Source organism: Oncorhynchus masou, chromosome 11, assembly GCF_036934945.1.
Source record: "Oncorhynchus masou masou isolate Uvic2021 chromosome 11, UVic_Omas_1.1, whole genome shotgun sequence".
In the NCBI taxonomy this organism is placed as follows: domain Eukaryota; kingdom Metazoa; phylum Chordata; class Actinopteri; order Salmoniformes; family Salmonidae; genus Oncorhynchus; species Oncorhynchus masou.
The window spans coordinates 3,705,660-3,727,324 of record NC_088222.1 but is presented as its reverse complement, the minus strand read 5'-3'; positions in this window follow the sequence as shown (position 1 = coordinate 3,727,324).

The following is a 21,665-nucleotide window of genomic DNA, read 5'->3' as shown; positions in this document are numbered from 1 at the left end:
TAATCCATATTTCCCTCACACAAGGTTATCCATCTTTCCCTCACACAATGTTATCCATCTTTCCCTCACACAATGTTATCCATCTTTCCCTCACACAAGGTTATCCATCTTTCCCTCACACAAGGTTATCCATCTTTACCTCACACAAGGTTATCCATCTTTCCCTCACACAAGGTTATCCATCTTTACCTCACACAAGGTAATCCATCTTTCCTCACACAAGGTTATCCATCTTTCCTCACAATGTTATCCATCTTTACCTCACACAAGGTAATCCATCTTTCCTCACACAAGGTTATGCATCTTTCCTCACACAATGTTATCCATCTTTCCCTCACACAAGGTTATCCATCTTTACCTCACACAAGGTTATCCATCTTTCCCTCACACAAGGTTATCCATCTTTCCCTCACACAAGGTTATCCATCTTTCCCTCACACAATGTTATCCATCTTTCCCTCACACAAGGTTATCCATCTTTCCCTCACACAATGTTATCCATCTTTCCCTCACACAAGGTTATCCATCTTTCCCTCACACAAGGTTATCCATCTTTCCCTCACACAAGGTTATCCATCTTTCCCTCACACAATGTTATCCATTTTTCCCTCACACAAGGTTATCCATCTTTCCCTCACACAATGTTATCCATCTTTCCCTCACACAAGGTTATCCATCTTTCCTCACACAAGGTTATCCATCTTTCCCTCACACAATGTTATCCATCTTTCCCTCACACAATGTTATCCATCTTTCTCTCACACAAGGTTATCCATCTTTCCCTCACACAATGTTATCCATCTTTCCCTCACACAAGGTTATCCATCCTTCCCTCACACAATGTTATCCATCTTTCCCTCACACAAGGTTATCCATCTTTCCCTCACACAAGGTTATCCATCTTTCCTCACACAAGGTTATCCATCTTTCCCTCACACAAGGTTATCCATCTTTCCTCACACAAGGTTATCCATCTTTCCCTCACACAATGTTATCCATCTTTCCCTCACACAAGGTTATCCATCTTTCCCTCACACAAGGTTATCCATCTTTCCCTCACACAAGGTTATCCATCTTTCCCTAACACAAGGTTATCCATCTTTCCCTCACATAAGGTTATCCATCTTTCCCTCACACAATGTTATCCATCTTTCCCTCACACAAGGTTATCCATCTTTTCCTAACACAAGGTTATCCATCTTTCCCTCACACAAGGTTATCCATCTTTCCCTCACACAATGTTATCCATCTTTCCCTCACACAAGGTTATCCATCTTTCCCTCACACAAGGTTATCCATCTTTCCCTCACACAATGTTATCCATCTTTCCCTCACACAAGGTTATCCATCTTTCCCTCACACAAGGTTATCCATCTTTACCTCACACAAGGTTATCCATCTTTCCCTCACACAAGGTTATCCATCTTTACCTCACACAAGGTAATCCATCTTTCCTCACACAAGGTTATCCATCTTTCCTCACACAATGTTATCCATCTTTACCTCACACAAGGTAATCCATCTTTCCTCACACAAGGTTATGCATCTTTCCTCACACAATGTTATCCATCTTTCCCTCACACAAGGTTATCCATCTTTACCTCACACAAGGTTATCCATCTTTCCCTCACACAATGTTATCCATCTTTCCCTCACACAAGGTTATCCATCTTTCCCTCACACAAGGTTATCCATCTTTCCCTCACACAAGGTTATCCATCTTTCCTCACACAAGGTTATCCATCTTTCCCTCACACAAGGTTATCCATCTTTCCTCACACAAGGTTATCCATCTTTCCCTCATACAATGTTATCCATCTTTCCCTCACACAAGGTTATCCATCTTTCCCTCACACAAGGTTATCCATCTTTCCCTCACACAATGTTATCCATCTTTCCCTCACACAAGTTTATCCATCCTTCCCTCACACAATGTTATCCATCTTTCCCTCACACAAGGTTATCGATCTTTCCCTCACACAAGTTTATCCATCTTTCCCTAACACAAGGTTATCCATCTTTCCCTCACACAAGGTTATCCATCTTTCCCTCACACAATGTTATCCATCTTTCCCTCACACAATGTTATCCATCTTTCCCTCACACAATGTTATCCATCTTTCCCTCACACAATGTTATCCATCTTTCCCTCACACAAGGTTATCCATCTTTCCCTCACACAATGTTATCCATCTTTCCCTCACAAGGTTATCCATCTTTCCCTCACACAATGTTATCCATCTTTCCCTCACACAAGGTTATCCATCTTTCCCTCACACAAGGTTATCCATCTTTCCTCACACAATGTTATCCATCTTTCCCTCACACAATGTTATCCATCTTTCCCTCACACAAGGTTATCCATCTTTCCCTCACACAAGGTTATCCATCTTTCCCTCACACAATGTTATCCATCTTTCCCTCACACAAGGTTATCCATCCTTCCCTCACACAATGTTATCCGTCTTTCCCTCACACATGTTTATCAATCTTTCCCTCACACAAGGTTATCCATCTTTCCCTCACACAAGGTTATCCATCCTTCCCTCACACAATGTTATCCATCTTTCCCTCACACAAGGTTATCCATCTTTCCCTCACACAAGGTTATCCATCTTTCCCTCACACAATGTTATCCATCTTTCCCTCACACAAGTTTGTCCATCCTTCCCTCACACAATGTTATCCATCTTTCCCTCACACAAGGTTATCCATCTTTCCCTCACACAAGGTTATCCATCTTTCCTCACACAAGGTTATCCATCTTTCCCTCACACAAGGTTATCCATCTTTCCTCACACAAGGTTATCCATCTTTCCCTCACACAATGTTATCCATCTTTCCCTCACACAAGGTTATCCATCTTTCCCTCACACAAGGTTATCCATCTTTCCCTCACACAATGTTATCCATCTTTCCCTCACACAAGCTTATCCATCCATCCCTCACACAATGTTATCCATCTTTCCCTCACACAAGGTTATCGATCTTTCCCTCACACAAGTTTATCCATCTTTCCCTAACACAAGGTTATCCATCTTTCCCTCACACAAGGTTATCCATCTTTCCCTCACACAATGTTATCCATCTTTCCCTCACACAAGGTTATCCATCTTTCCCTCACACAAGGATATCCATCTTTCCCTCACACAATGTTATCCATCTTTCCCTCACACAATGTTATCCATCTTTCCCTCACACAATGTTATCCATCTTTCCCTCACACAATGTTATCCATCTTTCCCTCACACAAGGTTATCCATCTTTCCCTCACACAATGTTATCCATCTTTCCCTCACACAAGGTTATCCATCTTTCCCTCACACAATGTTATCCATCTTTCCCTCACACAAGGTTATCCATCTTTCCCTCACACAAGGTTATCCATCTTTCCCTCACACAATGTTATCCATCTTTCCCTCACACAAGGTTATCCATCCTTCCCTCACACAATGATATCCATCTTTCCCTCACACATGTTTATCAATCTTTCCCTCACACAAGTTTATCCATCTTTCCCTAACACAAGGTTATCCATCTTTCCCTCACACAAGGTTATCCATCTTTCCCTCACACAATGTTATCCATCTTTCCCTCACACAATGTTATCCATCTTTCCCTCACACAATGTTATCCATCTTTCCCTCACACAATGTTATCCATCTTTCCTCACCCAAGGTTATCCATCTTTCCTCACACAAGGTTATCCATCTTTCCCTCACACAAGGTTATCCATCTTTCCCTCACACAGGTTATCCATCTTTCCCTCACACAATGTTATCCATCTTTCCCTCACACAATGTTATCCATCTTTCCCTCACACAAGGTTATCCATCTTTCCCTCACACAAGGTTATCCATCTTTCCCTCACACAATGTTATCCATCTTTCCCTCACACAAGGTTATCCATCTTTCCCTCACACAAGGTTATCCATCTTTACCTCACACAAGGTTATCAATCTTTCCCTCACACAAGGTTATCCATCTTTACCTCACACAAGGTAATCCATCTTTCCGCACACAAGGTAATCGATCTTTCCTCACACAAGGTTATGCATCTTTCCCTCACACAAGGTTATCCATCTTTACCTCACACAAGGTTATCCATCTTTCCTCACACAAGGTTATCCATCTTTCCCTCACACAATGTTATCCATCTTTCCCTCACACAAGGTTATCCATCTTTCCCTCACACAAGGTTATCCATCTTTCCCTCACACAATGTTATCCATCTTTCCCTCACACAAGTTTATCCATCCATCCCTCACACAATGTTATCCATCTTTCCCTCACACAAGGTTATCGATCTTTCCCTCACACAAGTTTATCCATCTTTCCCTAACACAAGGTTATCCATCTTTCCCTCACACAAGGTTATCCATCTTTCCCTCACACAATGTTATCCATCTTTCCCTCACACAAGGTTATCCATCCTTCCCTCACACAAGGATATCCATCTTTCCCTCACACAATGTTATCCATATTTCCCTCACACAATGTTATCCATCTTTCCCTCACACAATGTTATCCATCTTTCCCTCACACAATGTTATCCATCTTTCCCTCACACAAGGTTATCCATCTTTCCCTCACACAATGTTATCCATCTTTCCCTCACACAAGGTTATCCATCTTTCCCTCACACAAGGTTATCCATCTTTCCCTCACACAAGGTTATCCATCTTTCCCTCACACAAGGTTATCCATCTTTCCCTCACACAGGTTATCTATCTTTCCCTCACACAATGTTATCCATCTTTCCCTCACACAATGTTATCCATCTTTCCCTCACACAATGTTATCCATCTTTCCCTCACACAAGGTTATCCATCTTTCCCTCACACAATGTTATCCATCTTTCCCTCACACAAGGTTATCCATCTTTCCCTCACACAATGTTATCCATCTTTCCCTCACACAAGGTTATCCATCTTTCCCTCACACAAGGTTATCCATCTTTACCTCACACAAGGTTATCCATCTTTCCCTCACACAAGGTTATCCATCTTTACCTCACACAAGGTAATCCATCTTTCCGCACACAAGGTAATCGATCTTTCCTCACACAAGGTTATGCATCTTTCCCTCACACAAGGTTATCCATCTTTACCTCACACAAGGTTATCCATCTTTCCTCACACAAGGTTATCCATCTTTCCCTCACACAATGTTATCCATCTTTCCCTCACACAAGGTTATCCATATTTCCCTCACACAAGGTTATCCATCTTTCCCTCACACAATGTTATCCATCTTTCCCTCACACAAGTTTATCCATCCATCCCTCACACAATGTTATCCATCTTTCCCTCACACAAGGTTATCGATCTTTCCCTCACACAAGTTTATCCATCTTTCCCTAACACAAGGTTATCCATCTTTCCCTCACACAAGGTTATCCATCTTTCCCTCACACAATGTTATCCATCTTTCCCTCACACAAGGTTATCCATCTTTCCCTCACACAAGGATATCCATCTTTCCCTCACACAATGTTATCCATCTTTCCCTCACACAAGGTTATCCATCTTTCCCTCACACAATGTTATCCATCTTTCCCTCACACAATGTTATCCATCTTTCCCTCACACAAGTTTATCCATCCATCCCTCACACAATGTTATCCATCTTTCCCTCACACAAGGTTATCGATCTTTCCCTCACACAAGTTTATCCATCTTTCCCTAACACAAGGTTATCCATCTTTCCCTCACACAAGGTTATCCATCTTTCCCTCACACAATGTTATCCATCTTTCCCTCACACAGGTTATCCATCTTTCCCTCACACAATGTTATCCATCTTTCCCTCACACAATGTTATCCATCTTTCCCTCACACAAGGTTATCCATCTTTCCCTCACACAAGGTTATCCATCTTTCCCTCACACAATGTTATCCATCTTTCCCTCACACAAGGTTATCCATCTTTCCCTCACACAAGGTTATCCATCTTTACCTCACACAAGGTTATCCATCTTTCCCTCACACAAGGTTATCCATCTTTACCTCACACAAGGTAATCCATCTTTCCGCACACAAGGTAATCGATCTTTCCTCACACAAGGTTATGCATCTTTCCCTCACACAAGGTTATCCATCTTTACCTCACACAAGGTTATCCATCTTTCCTCACACAAGGTTATCCATCTTTCCCTCACACATGTTTATCCATCTTTCCCTCACACAAGGTTATCCATCTTTCCCTCACACAAGGTTATCCATCTTTCCCTCACACAATGTTATCCATCTTTCCCTCACACAAGTTTATCCATCCATCCCTCACACAATGTTATCCATCTTTCCCTCACACAAGGTTATCGATCTTTCCCTCACACAAGTTTATCCATCTTTCCCTAACACAAGGTTATCCATCTTTCCCTCACACAAGGTTATCCATCTTTCCCTCACACAATGTTATCCATCTTTCCCTCACACAAGGTTATCCATCTTTCCCTCACACAAGGATATCCATCTTTCCCTCACACAATGTTATCCATCTTTCCCTCACACAAGTTTATCCATCTTTCCCTAACACAAGGTTATCCATCTTTCCCTCACACAAGGTTATCCATCTTTCCCTCACACAATGTTATCCATCTTTCCCTCACACAAGGTTATCCATCTTTCCCTCACACAAGGTTATCGATCTTTCCCTCACACAAGTTTATCCATCTTTCCCTAACACAAGGTTATCCATCTTTCCCTCACACAAGGTTATCCATCTTTCCCTCACACAATGTTATCCATCTTTCCCTCACACAGGTTATCCATCTTTCCCTCACACAATGTTATCCATCTTTCCCTCACACAATGTTATCCATCTTTCCCTCACACAAGGTTATCCATCTTTCCCTCACACAAGGTTATCCATCTTTCCCTCACACAATGTTATCCATCTTTCCCTCACACAAGGTTATCCATCTTTCCCTCACACAAGGTTATCCATCTTTACCTCACACAAGGTTATCCATCTTTCCCTCACACAAGGTTATCCATCTTTACCTCACACAAGGTAATCCATCTTTCCGCACACAAGGTAATCGATCTTTCCTCACACAAGGTTATGCATCTTTCCCTCACACAAGGTTATCCATCTTTACCTCACACAAGGTTATCCATCTTTCCCTCACACAAGGTTATCCATCTTTCCCTCACACAATGTTATCCATCTTTCCCTCACACAAGTTTATCCATCCATCCCTCACACAATGTTATCCATCTTTCCCTCACACAAGGTTATCGATCTTTCCCTCACACAAGTTTATCCATCTTTCCCTAACACAAGGTTATCCATCTTTCCCTCACACAAGGTTATCCATCTTTCCCTCACACAATGTTATCCATCTTTCCCTCACACAAGGTTATCCATCTTTCCCTCACACAAGGATATCCATCTTTCCCTCACACAATGTTATCCATCTTTCCCTCACACAATGTTATCCATCTTTCCCTCACACAATGTTATCCATCTTTCCCTCACACAATGTTATCCATCTTTCCCTCACACAAGGTTATCCATCTTTCCCTCACACAATGTTATCCATCTTTCCCTCACACAAGGTTATCCATCTTTCCCTCACACAATGTTATCCATCTTTCCCTCACACAAGGTTATCCATCTTTCCCTAACACAAGGTTATCCATCTTTCCCTCACATAAGGTTATCCATCTTTCCCTCACACAATGTTATCCATCTTTCCCTCACACAAGGTTATCCATCTTTCCCTCACACAAGGTTATCCATCTTTCCCTCACACAAGGTTATCCATCTTTCCCTCACACAATGTTATCCATCTTTCCCTCACACAAGGTTATCCATCTTTCCCTCACACAAGGTTATCCATCTTTCCCTCACACAATGTTATCCATCTTTCCCTCACACAAGGTTATCCATCTTTCCCTCACACAAGGTTATCCATCTTTACCTCACACAAGGTTATCCATCTTTCCCTCACACAAGGTTATCCATCTTTACCTCACACAAGGTAATCCATCTTTCCTCACACAAGGTTATCCATCTTTCCTCACACAATGTTATCCATCTTTACCTCACACAAGGTAATCCATCTTTCCTCACACAAGGTTATGCATCTTTCCTCACACAATGTTATCCATCTTTCCCTCACACAAGGTTATCCATCTTTACCTCACACAAGGTTATCCATCTTTCCCTCACACAATGTTATCCATCTTTCCCTCACACAAGGTTATCCATCTTTCCCTCACACAAGGTTATCCATCTTTCCCTCACACAAGGTTATCCATCTTTCCCTCACACAATGTTATCCATCTTTCCCTCACACAAGGTTATCCATCTTTCCCTCACACAAGGTTATCCATCTTTCCCTCACACAATGTTATCCATCTTTCCCTCACACAAGGTTATCCATCTTTCCCTCACACAAGGTTATCCATCTTTCCCTCACACAAGGTTATCCATCTTTCCCTCACACAATGTTATCCATTTTTCCCTCACACAAGGTTATCCATCTTTCCCTCACACAAGGTTATCCATCTTTCCCTCACACAAGGTTATCCATCTTTCCTCACACAAGGTTATCCATCTTTCCCTCACACAATGTTATCCATCTTTCCCTCACACAAGGTTATCCATCTTTCCCTCACACAATGTTATCCATCTTTCCCTCACACAAGGTTATCCATCTTTCCCTCACACAAGGTTATCCATCTTTCCCTCACACAATGTTATCCATCTTTCCCTCACACAAGTTTATCCATCCTTCCCTCACACAATGTTATCCATCTTTCCCTCACACAAGGTTATCCATCTTTCCCTCACACAAGGTTATCCATCTTTCCTCACACAAGGTTATCCATCTTTCCCTCACACAAGGTTATCCATCTTTCCTCACACAAGGTTATCCATCTTTCCCTCACACAATGTTATCCATCTTTCCCTCACACAAGGTTATCCATCTTTCCCTCACACAAGGTTATCCATCTTTCCCTCACACAATGTTATCCATCTTTCCCTCACACAAGTTTATCCATCCTTCCCTCACACAATGTTATCCATCTTTCCCTCACACAAGGTTATCCATCTTTCCCTCACACAAGTTTATCCATCTTTCCCTAACACAAGGTTATCCATCTTTCCCTCACACAAGGTTATCCATCTTTCCCTCACACAATGTTATCCATCTTTCCCTCACACAAGGTTATCCATCTTTCCCTCACACAAGGATATCCATCTTTCCCTCACACAATGTTATCCATCTTTCCCTCACACAATGTTATCCATCTTTCCCTCACACAATGTTATCCATCTTTCCCTCACACAATGTTATCCATCTTTCCCTCACACAAGGTTATCCATCTTTCCCTCACACAATGTTATCCATCTTTCCCTCACACAATGTTATCCATCTTTCCCTCACACAAGGTTATCCATCTTTCCCTCACACAAGGTTATCCATCTTTCCCTCACACAATGTTATCCATCTTTCCCTCACACAAGGTTATCCATCCTTCCCTCACACAATGTTATCCATCTTTCCCTCACACAAGGTTATCCATCTTTCCCTCACACAAGGTTATCCATCTTTCCCTCACACAAGGTTATCCATCTTTCCCTCACACAATGTTATCCATCTTTCCCTCACACAAGGTTATCCATCCTTCCCTCACACAATGTTATCCGTCTTTCCCTCACACATGTTTATCAATCTTTCCCTCACACAAGTTTATCCATCTTTCCCTCACACAATGTTATCCATCTTTCCCTCACACAATGTTATCCATCTTTCCCTCACACAATGTTATCCATCTTTCCCTCACACAATGTTATCCATCTTTCCCTCACACAATGTTATCCATCTTTCCCTCACACAATGTTATCCATCTTTCCCTCACCCAAGGTTATCCATCTTTCCCTCACACAAGGTTATCCATCTATCCCTCACACAAGGTTATCCATCTTTCCCTCACACAAGGTTATCCATCCTTCCCTCACAAAATGTTATCCATCTTTCCCTCACACAAGGTTATCCATCTTTCCCTCACACAAGGTTATCCATCTTTCCCTCACACAATGTTATCCATCTTTCCCTCACACAAGTTTATCCATCCTTCCCTCACACAATGTTATCCATCTTTCCCTCACACAAGGTTATCCATCTTTCCCTCACACAAGGTTATCCATCTTTCCTCACACAAGGTTATCCATCTTTCCCTCACACAAGGTTATCCATCTTTCCCTCACACAATGTTATCCATCTTTCCCTCACACAAGTTTATCCATCCATCCCTCACACAATGTTATCCATCTTTCCCTCACACAAGGATATCCATCTTTCCCTCACACAATGTTATCCATCTTTCCCTCACACAATGTTATCCATCTTTCCCTCACACAATGTTATCCATCTTTCCCTCACACAATGTTATCCATCTTTCCCTCACACAAGGTTATCCATCTTTCCCTCACACAATGTTATCCATCTTTCCCTCACACAAGGTTATCCATCTTTCCCTCACACAATGTTATCCATCTTTCCCTCACACAAGGTTATCCATCTTTCCCTCACACAAGGTTATCCATCTTTCCCTCACACAATGTTATCCATCTTTCCCTCACACAAGGTTATCCATCCTTCCCTCACACAATGTTATCCATCTTTCCCTCACACATGTTTATCAATCTTTCCCTCACACAAGTTTATCCATCTTTCCCTAACACAAGGTTATCCATCTTTCCCTCACACAAGGTTATCCATCTTTCCCTCACACAATGTTATCCATCTTTCCCTCACACAATGTTATCCATCTTTCCCTCACACAATGTTATCCATCTTTCCCTCACACAATGTTATCCATCTTTCCCTCACCCAAGGTTATCCATCTTTCCCTCACACAAGGTTATCCATCTTTCCCTCACACAAGGTTATCCATCTTTCCCTCACACAAGGTTATCCATCCTTCCCTCACACAAGGTTATCCATCTTTCCCTAACACAAGGTTATCCATCTTTCCCTCACATAAGGTTATCCATCTTTCCCTCACACAATGTTATCCATCTTTCCCTCACACAAGGTTATCCATCTTTCCCTCACACAAGGTTATCCATCTTTCCCTCACACAAGGTTATCCATCTTTCCCTCACACAATGTTATCCATCTTTCCCTCACACAAGGTTATCCATCTTTCCCTCACACAAGGTTATCCATCTTTCCCTCACACAATGTTATCCATCTTTCCCTCACACAAGGTTATCCATCTTTCACTCACACAAGGTTATCCATCTTTCCTCACACAAGGTTATCCATCTTTCCCTCACACAATGTTATCCATCTTTCCCTCACACAAGGTTATCCATCTTTCCCTCACACAATGTTATCCATCTTTCCCTCACACAAGGTTATCCATCTTTCCCTAACACAAGGTTATCCATCTTTCCCTCACACAAGGTTATCCATCTTTCCCTCACACAAGGTTATCCATCTTTCCCTCACACAATGTTATCCATCTTTCCCTCACACAAGGTTATCCATCCTTCCCTCACACAATGTTATCCATCTTTCCCTCACACAATGTTATCCATCTTTCCCTCACACAATGTTATCCATCTTTCCCTCACACAAGTTTATCCATCGTTCCCTCACACAATGTTATCCGTCTTTCCCTCACACATGTTTATCAATCTTTCCCTCACACAAGTTTATCCATCTTTCCCTAACACAAGGTTATCCATCTTTCCCTCACACAAGGTTATCCATCTTTCCCTCACACAATGTTATCCATCTTTCCCTCACACAATGTTATCCATCTTTCCCTCACACAATGTTATCCATCTTTCCCTCACACAATGTTATCCATCTTTCCCTCACCCAAGGTTATCCATCTTTCCCTCACACAATGTTATCCATCTTTCCCTCACACAAGGTTATCCATCTTTCCCTCACACAAGGTTATCCATCCTTCCCTCACACAAGGTTATCCATCTTTCCCTAACACAAGGTTATCCATCTTTCCCTCACATAAGGTTATCCATCTTTCCCTCACATAAGGTTATCCATCTTTCCCTCACACAAGGTTATCCATCTTTCCCTCACACAATGTTATCCATCTTTCCCTCACACAAGTTTATCCATCGTTCCCTCACACAATGTTATCCATCTTTCCCTCACACAAGGTTATCGATCTTTCCCTCACACAAGTTTATCCATCTTTCCCTAACACAAGGTTATCCATCTTTCCCTCACACAAGGTTATCCATCTTTCCCTCACACAATGTTATCCATCTTTCCCTCACACAATGTTATCCATCTTTCCCTCACACAAGTTTATCCATCGTTCCCTCACACAATGTTATCCGTCTTTCCCTCACACATGTTTATCAATCTTTCCCTCACACAAGTTTATCCATCTTTCCCTAACACAAGGTTATCCATCTTTCCCTCACACAAGGTTATCCATCTTTCCCTCACACAATGTTATCCATCTTTCCCTCACACAATGTTATCCATCTTTCCCTCACACAATGTTATCCATCTTTCCCTCACACAATGTTATCCATCTTTCCCTCACCCAAGGTTATCCATCTTTCCCTCACACAATGTTATCCATCTTTCCCTCACACAAGGTTATCCATCTTTCCCTCACACAAGGTTATCCATCCTTCCCTCACACAAGGTTATCCATCTTTCCCTAACACAAGGTTATCCATCTTTCCCTCACATAAGGTTATCCATCTTTCCCTCACACAATGTTATCCATCTTTCCCTCACACAAGGTTATCCATCTTTCCCTCACACAAGGTTATCCATCTTTCCCTCACACAAGGTTATCCATCTTTCCCTCACACAATGTTATCCATCTTTCCCTCACACAATGTTATCCATCTTTCCCTCACACAATGTTATCCATCTTTCCCTCACACAAGGTTATCCATCTTTCCCTCACACAATGTTATCCATCTTTCCCTCACACAAGGTTATCCATCTTTCCCTCACACGATGTTATCCATCTTTCCCTCACACAAGGTTATCCATCTTTCCCTCACACAAGGTTATCCATCTTTCCCTCACACAATGTTATCCATCTTTCCCTCACACAAGGTTATCCATCCTTCCCTCACACAATGTTATCCGTCTTTCCCTCACACATGTTTATCAATCTTTCCCTCACACAAGTTTATCCATCTTTCCCTAACACAAGGTTATCCATCTTTCCCTCACACAAGGTTATCCATCTTTCCCTCACACAATGTTATCCATCTTTCCCTCACACAATGTTATCCATCTTTCCCTCACACAATGTTATCCATCTTTCCCTCACACAATGTTATCCATCTTTCCCTCACCCAAGGTTATCCATCTTTCCCTCACACAATGTTATCCATCTTTCCCTCACACAAGGTTATCCATCTTTCCCTCACACAAGGTTATCCATCCTTCCCTCACACAAGGTTATCCATCTTTCCCTAACACAAGGTTATCCATCTTTCCCTCACATAAGGTTATCCATCTTTCCCTCACACAATGTTATCCATCTTTCCCTCACACAAGGTTATCCATCTTTCCCTCACACAAGGTTATCCATCTTTCCCTCACACAAGGTTATCCATCTTTCCCTCACACAATGTTATCCATCTTTCCCTCACACAAGGTTATCCATCTTTCCCTCACACAAGGTTATCCATCTTTACCTCACACAAGGTTATCCATCTTTCCCTCACACAAGGTTATCCATCTTTCCCTCACACAAGGTTATCCATCTTTCCCTCACACAAGGTTATCCATCTTTCCCTAACACAAGGTTATCCATCTTGTTAGCGTATTAACTTAAACGTTAGTCAATTCTTCAGATTTCCCCAATTGCTTATTGTTATTTATTCAGTCCCTCTGAGCATGAAGGGGCATAAGCTTATTTTCCAGATGCCTAGAGGGGTGTGTGTGTGTGTGTGTGTGTGTTTTTAAAGTGTGGTGTCATCAGAGGTGTGTGTGGGGGGAATACGCTTCTCATCTGATATGCTTCAATGAGTGTGTGTCTGTCTGCCAGTCATATCTACCAAGGCTTCTCTCTTTAGACACAGTGTTACACACACACACGTCTGCACACACACACACGCACAAACACACACACGTCTGCACACACACACACACGCACAAACACACACACGTCTGCACACACACACACGCACAAACACACACACGTCTACACAAACATACACACACACACACACACACAGACACACACACACAGACACACACACACACACACACACACACACACACACACACACACACACACACACACACACACACACACACACACACACACACACACACACACACACACACACACACACATAGATCTAACCTTGAGTTAAGAGTTCGTTCTGGTCACAATGAGTGCATCGTATTATTCCCCCTCTCTCCTGTTCTCCTGGTTACTATGGTAAAACTTCAAGACACCTGTCTCCTGTTCTCCTGGTTACTATGGTAAAACTTCAAGACACCAGTCTCCTGTTCTCCTGGTTACTATGGTAAAACCTTAAGACACCTGTCTCATGTTCTCCTGGTTACTATGGTAAAACCTCAAGACACCTGTCTCCTGTTCTCCTGGTTACTATGGTAAAACTTCAAGACACCTGTCTCCTGTTCTCCTGGTTACTCTGGTAAAACTTCAAGACACCTGTCTCCTGTTCTCCTGGTTACTATGGTAAAACCTCAAGACATCTGTCTCATGTTCTCCTGGTTACTATGGTAATACCTCAAGACACTTGTCTCCTGTTCTCCTGGTTACTATGGTAAAACTTCAAGACACCTGTCTCCTGTTCTCCTGGTTACTATGGTAAAACTTCAAGACACCTGTCTCCTGTTCTCCTGGTTACTATGGTAAAACTTCAAGACACCTGTCTCCTGTTCTCCTGGTTACTATGGTAAAACCTCAAGACACCTGTCTCATGTTCTCCTGGTTACTATGGTAAAACCTCAAGACACCTGTCTCCTGTTCTCCTGGTTACTGTGGTAATACCTCAAGACACTTGTCTCCTGTTCTCCTGGTTACTATGGTAAAACCTTAAGACACCTGTCTCATGTTCTCCTGGTTACTATGGTAAAACCTCAAGACACCTGTCTCCTGTTCTCCTGGTTACTATGGTAAAACCTCAAGACACCTGTCTCATGTTCTCCTGGTTACTATGGTAAAACCTCAAGACACCTGTCTCATGTTCTCCTGGTTACTATGGTAAAACCTTAAGACACCTGTCTCATGTTCTCCTGGTTACTATGGTAAAACCTCAAGACACCTGTCTCCTGTTCTCCTGGTTACTATGGTAAAACCTCAAGACACCTGTCTCATGTTCTCCTGGTTACTATGGTAAAACCTCAAGACACCTGTCTCATGTTCTCCTGGTTACTATGGTAAAACCTCAAGACACCTGTCTCATGTTCTCCTGGTTACTATGGTAATACCTCAAGACACCTGTCTCCTGTTCTCCTGGTTACTATGGTAAAACCTCAAGACACCTGTCTCATGTTCTCCTGGTTACTATGGTAATACCTCAAGACACCTGTCTCATGTTCTCCTGGTTACTATGGTAATACCTCAAGACACCTGTCTCAGACTTTGCAGCAGCTCTTTCAGAACATCGGCTATCTGTATTTGCGTGAAGGAGAAGGGGGGAGGGGCTTAGGCAAGTTGCGGTGGGGTTGCAAAGTTAGGTGGTTAGGTGGACAGGTGGATAGGGTAGGATAGGACAAACAGAATAGGACAGGATATTACAGGACAGAAGAGTCTGGCCAATCTGGCCCTCATACTGTCATGTCCACATAATCATACCCTGCTTCAACTGGCTCATTCATCCCCCTCCTCTCCACAGGTCGTTGCTGTAAATGTGAATGTGTTCTTAGTCGACTTACCAGGTAAAATAAGGGAAGAAACCAAAGGATAGGACAGGATGGGACAGGAAAGGATAGGAAAGGACAGGACAGACAGAACAGGATAGGACAGATAGAACATAATAGGATGGGATAGGACAGGATAGGAAAGGACAGGAAAAGACAGAACATGACAAGATAGGAGGACAGAGCAGGAACAGATAGGAGGACAGGATAGGATAGTATAGGAGGACAGAACAGGATAGGTGGACAGGATAGAACAGGATAGGAGGACAGAATATGATAGTATAGGATAGCAGGACAGAACAGGATAGGATAGGAGGACAGGATAGGACAGGATAAGAGGATAGAACGGGATAGGATAGGAGGACAGAACAGGAAAAGATAGGAGGACAGGACAGGATAGGATAGGATAGGATAGGATAGGATAGGATAGGATAGGATAGGATAGGATAGGAGGACAGAGCAGGATAGGACAGGATAGGATAGGATAGGATAGGAGGACATGACAGGGCAGGACAGGATAGGATAGGATAGGATAGGATAAGAGGACAGAGCAGGATAGTATAGGAGGACAGGACAGGATAGGATAGGATAGGATAGGATAGGATAGGATAGGATAGGATAGGATAGGAGGACAGGACAGGATAGGATAGGATAGGATAGGATAGGATAGGATAGGATAGGAGGACAGAGCAGGATAGGATAGGATAGGATAGGATAGGATAGGATAGGATAGGATAGGATAGGATAGGATAGGAGGACAGAGCAGGATAGGACAGGATAGGATAGGATAGGATAGGATAGGATAGGATAGGATAGGATAGGATAGGAGGACAGAGCAGGATAGGACAGGATAGGATAGGATAGGAGGACATGACAGGGCAGGATAGGATAGGATAGGAGAACATGACAGGGCAGGACAGGATAGGATAGGATAGGATAGGAGGACATGACAGGGCAGGATAGGATAGGATAGGAGGACATGACAGGGCAGGACAGGATAGGATAGGATAGGATAGGATAAGAGGACAGAGCAGGATAGTATAGGAGGACAGGACAGGATAGGATAGGATAGGATAGGATAGGATAGGATAGGAGGACAGGACAGGATAGGATAGGATAGGATAGGATAGGAGGACAGAGCAGGATAGGATAGGATAGGATAGGATAGGATAGGATAGGATAGGATAGGACGACAGGACAGGATAGGATAGGATAGGAGGACAGGATAGGATGACAGGAGAGGATATGATAGGAGGACAGGATAGGACATTATGACAGGAGACGATAGGATAGGATAGGAGGACAGAGCAGGATAGGATAGGATAGGATAGGATAGGATAGGATAGGATAGGATAGGATATGATAGGATAGGATAGGAGGACAGGACAGGACAGGATAGGATATGAGGACAGGATAGGATGACAGGAGAGGATAGGATAGGAGGACAGGATAGGACAGGATGAGAGGAGAGGATAAGATAGGATAGGAGGACAGGACAGGATAGGAGGAGGGGACAGGATAGGATAGGAGGACAGGAGAATGAAGCTGTAGAAGAGGATAGGACAGGACAGTGAAGCTGTAGAAGAGGATAGGACAGGACAGTGAAGCTGTAGGAGAGGATAGGACAGGACAGGGTAGTGAAGCTGTAGAAGAGGATAGGACAGGACAGGGTAGTAGAGCTGTAGAAGAGGATAGGACAGGACAGTGAAGCTGTAGAATAGGATAGGACAGGACAGTGAAGCTGTAGAAGAGGATAGGACAGGACAGGGTAGTAGAGCTGTAGAAGAGGATAGGACAGGACGGGACAGTGAAGCTGTAGAAGAGGATAGGACAGGACAGGGTAGTAGAGCTGTAGAAGAGGATAGGACAGGACAGTGAAGCTGTAGAATAGGATAGGACAGGACAGGACAGTGAAGCTGTAGAAGAGAATAGGACAGGACAGGGTAGTAGAGCTGTAGAAGAGGATAGGACAGGACAGTGAAGCTGTAGAATAGGATAGGACAGGACAGGACAGTGAAGCTGTAGAAGAGGATAGGACAGGACAGGGTAGTAGAGCTGTAGAAGAGGATAGGAAAGGACAGGGTAGTAGAGCTGTAGAAGAGGATAGGACAGGACAGGACAGTGAAGCTGTAGAAGAGGATAGGACAGGACAGGGTAGTAGAGCTGTAGAAGAGGATAGGACAGGACAGTGAAGCTGTAGAAGAGGATAGGACAGGACAGGGTAGTAGAGCTGTAGAAGAGGACAGGACTGGACAGTGAAGCTGTAGAATAGGATAGGACAGGACAGGACAGTGAAGCTGTAGAAGAGGATAGGACAGGACAGGGCAGTAGAGCTGTAGAAGAGGATAGGACAGGACAGGGTAGTAGAGCTGTAGAAGAGGATAGGACAGGACGGGACAGTGAAGCTGTAGAAGAGGATAGGACAGGACAGGGTAGTAGAGCTGTAGAAGAGGATAGGACAGGATGGGACAGTGAAGCTGTAGAAGAGGATAGGACAGGACAGGGTAGTAGAGCCTGTAGAAGAGAATAGGACAGGACAGTACAGGGTAGGACAGGACAAGATAGGACAGGACAGGGTAGTAGAGCTGTATAAGAGGATTGGACAGTACAGGGTAGTAGAGCTGTAGAAGTGAATAGGACAGGACAGGACAGGGTAGGACAAGATATGACAGGACAGGGTAGTAGAGCTGTAGAAGAGGATAGGACAGGACATGGTAGTAGAGCTGTAGAAGAGGACAGGACAGGACGGGACAGTAAAGCTGTAGAAGAGGATAGGACAGGACAGGGTAGTAGAGCTCTAGAAGAGGATAGGACAGGACAGGGTAGTAGAGCTCTAGAAGAGGATAGAACAGGACAGGACAGGACAGTGAAGCTGGAGAAGAGGATAGGACAGGACAGTGAAGCTGTAGAAGAGGACAGGACAGGACAGGGTAGTAGAGCCATGACAAGTGGATGATAGCGGGAAACGACATGTATGTGGAGCTCAGAGGGCAAATGTAAGACAGTACAAAGGACCTAGTAGAGGTGTATGGGACAGATCTGTGAAGTTGAGAAAGCCTTGACTAGGAAATTAAAAGATGGGAGCTCAAGGAAAATGGGTAGTCTCACCTTGACAAGACAAAACCTCTAGAATCAGAACAGCCCTCTGTCAACATGTCAGCAGAGAGCCAGCCCCAATTGAATTGACAGACTCAGGCAGGAAGGTGCCACTGGGGATTAGGAGGCTGGTCAGGTGGTACACTAAGGTCATTATTACCATGGTGCGCTGAGAGGGTCACGGTGTTTCTGTGTCTCAGTATTGATTCTGTCCCTCTCCCAACCTGGGCTCCAACCAGAGCCACTTTGCTCGCATCGGCAACTGTCTTGCCAGGAAGCATCGTTAGCTATCGCTCCTCAAAAGCCAAGGGCCTTGCAGAACAAGGGAAACAACTACTTCAATGGCTCAGAGCGAGTTACATCGCCGTTAGCGCACACCGCTAACTAGCTAGCCATTTCACACTGCTAACATCTGCACCCCATACGATACACAGTACAATGGAATCCTTATCTTTCAGATCCCCCTCTCCTTCCGCTGCAGCCCAACCCCAGGCCCCCTGTCCTCAGAAGTACCCCAGGGGTTCACCAGAGGGGGTGGATACAGTGGCCCTCCAGAAACACCCCAGGGACAGCTGGAGGGGGTGGATTCACAGTGGGCCTCCAGAAACACCCCAGGGACAGCTGGAGGGGGTGGATTCACAGTGGGCCTCCAGAAACACCCCAGGGACAGCTGGAGGGGGTGGATTCACAGTCGGCCTCCAGAAACTCTCCAGGGACAGCTGGGGGGGGGTGGATTCACAGTGGGCCTCCAGAAACACTCCAGGGACAGCTGGAGGGGGTGGATTCACAGTGGGCCTCCAGAAACACTCCAGGGACAGCTGGAGGGGGTGGATTCACAGTGGGCCTCCAGAAACACTCCAGGGACAGCTGGAGGGGGTGGATTCACAGTGGGCCTCCAGAAACACCCCAGGGACAGCTGGAGGGGGTGGATATGTATTAATCTGCAGTGAGCTTTACCATGGAGCTATGAGCACTACTGACCCCACAGAGCTTTACCATGGAGCTATGAGCACTACTGACCCCACAGAGCTTTACCATGGAGCTATGAGCACTACTGACCCCACAGAGCTTTACCATGGAGCTATGAGCACTACTGACCCCACAGAGCTTTACCATGGAGCTATGAGCACTACTGACCCCCACAGAGCTTTACCATGGAGCTATGAGCACTACTGACCCCCACAGAGCTTTACCATGGAGCTATGAGCACTACTGGCCCCCACAGAGCTTTACCATGGAGCTATGAGCACTACTGACCCCCACAGAGCTTTACCATGGAGCTATGAGCAATACTGACCCCCACAGAGCTTTACCATGGAGCTATGAGCACTACTGACCCCCACAGAGCTTTACCATGGGGCTATGAGCACTACTGACCCCCACAGAGCTTTACCATGGAGCTATGAGCACTACTGACCCCCACAGAGCTTTACCATGGGGCTATGAGCACTACTGACCCCACAGAGCTTTACCATGGAGCTATGAGCACTACTGACCCCCACAGAGCTTTACCATGTTCTCCCACCGGCTTTGGTCTTTGTCATGGTAGTAACGTAGGCTACACTGTTACTCCTCGCCATTGTCATGGTGTCAATGTAGGCTACACTGTTCCTACGTTCGCTACGCTGTTACTCCTCGTCGTTGTCATGGAAGCAGTGTAGGCTACGCTGTTACTCCTCGCCATTGTCATGGTAGCAACGTAGGCTACACTGTTACTCCTCGCTGTTGTCATGGTAGCAACGTAGACTACGCTGTTAGTCCTCACCGTTGTCATAGTAGCAACGTAGGCTACGCTGTTACTCCTCGCCGTTGTCATGGTAGCAACGTAGGCTATACCGTTACTCCTCGCTGTTGGCATGGTAGCAATCTAGGCTACACTGTTACTCCTCGATTTTGTGATGGTAGCAACATAAGCTAGGCTGTTACTCCTCGCCATTGTCATGGTAGCAACGTAGGCTAAACTGTTACTCTTCGCCATTGTCATGGTAGCAATGTAGGCTTTACTGTTACTCCTCAATGTTGTCATGGTAGCAACATAAGCTAGGCTGTTACTCCTCGCCATTGTCATGGTAGCAACGTAGGCTAAACTGTTACTCTTCGCCATTGTCATGGTAGCAATGTAGGCTTTACTGTTACTCCTCAATGTTGTCATGGTAGCAACATAAGCTGGGCTGTTACTCCTCGCCATTTTCATGGTAGCAACGTAGGCTACACTGTTACTCCTCGCTGCTGTCATGGTAGCAATGTAGACTATGCTGTTAGTCCTCTCTGTTGTCATGGTAGCAACGTAGGCTACGCTGTTACTCCTCGCTGTAGTCATGGTAGCAACGTAGGCTACACTGTTACTCCTCGCCATTGTCATGGTAGCAATGTAGGCTACGCTGTTACTCCTCGCTGTTGTCATGGTAGCAACGTAGGCTACACTGTTACTTCTCACCGTTGTCATGGTAGCAACGTAGACTACACTGTTTGTCCTCGCCGTTGTCATGGTAGCAACGTAGACTACGCTGTTACTCCTCACCGTTGTCATGGTAGCAACGTCGGATGCCCTGTTTCTCCTCACTGTTGTCATAGTAGCAACGTAGGCTATACTGTTACACCTCGCCGTTGTCATGGTAGCAAGGTAGGCTATACTGTTTCTCCTCGCTGTTGTCATAGTAGCAACGTAGGCTATACTGTTTATCCTTGCTGTTGTCAT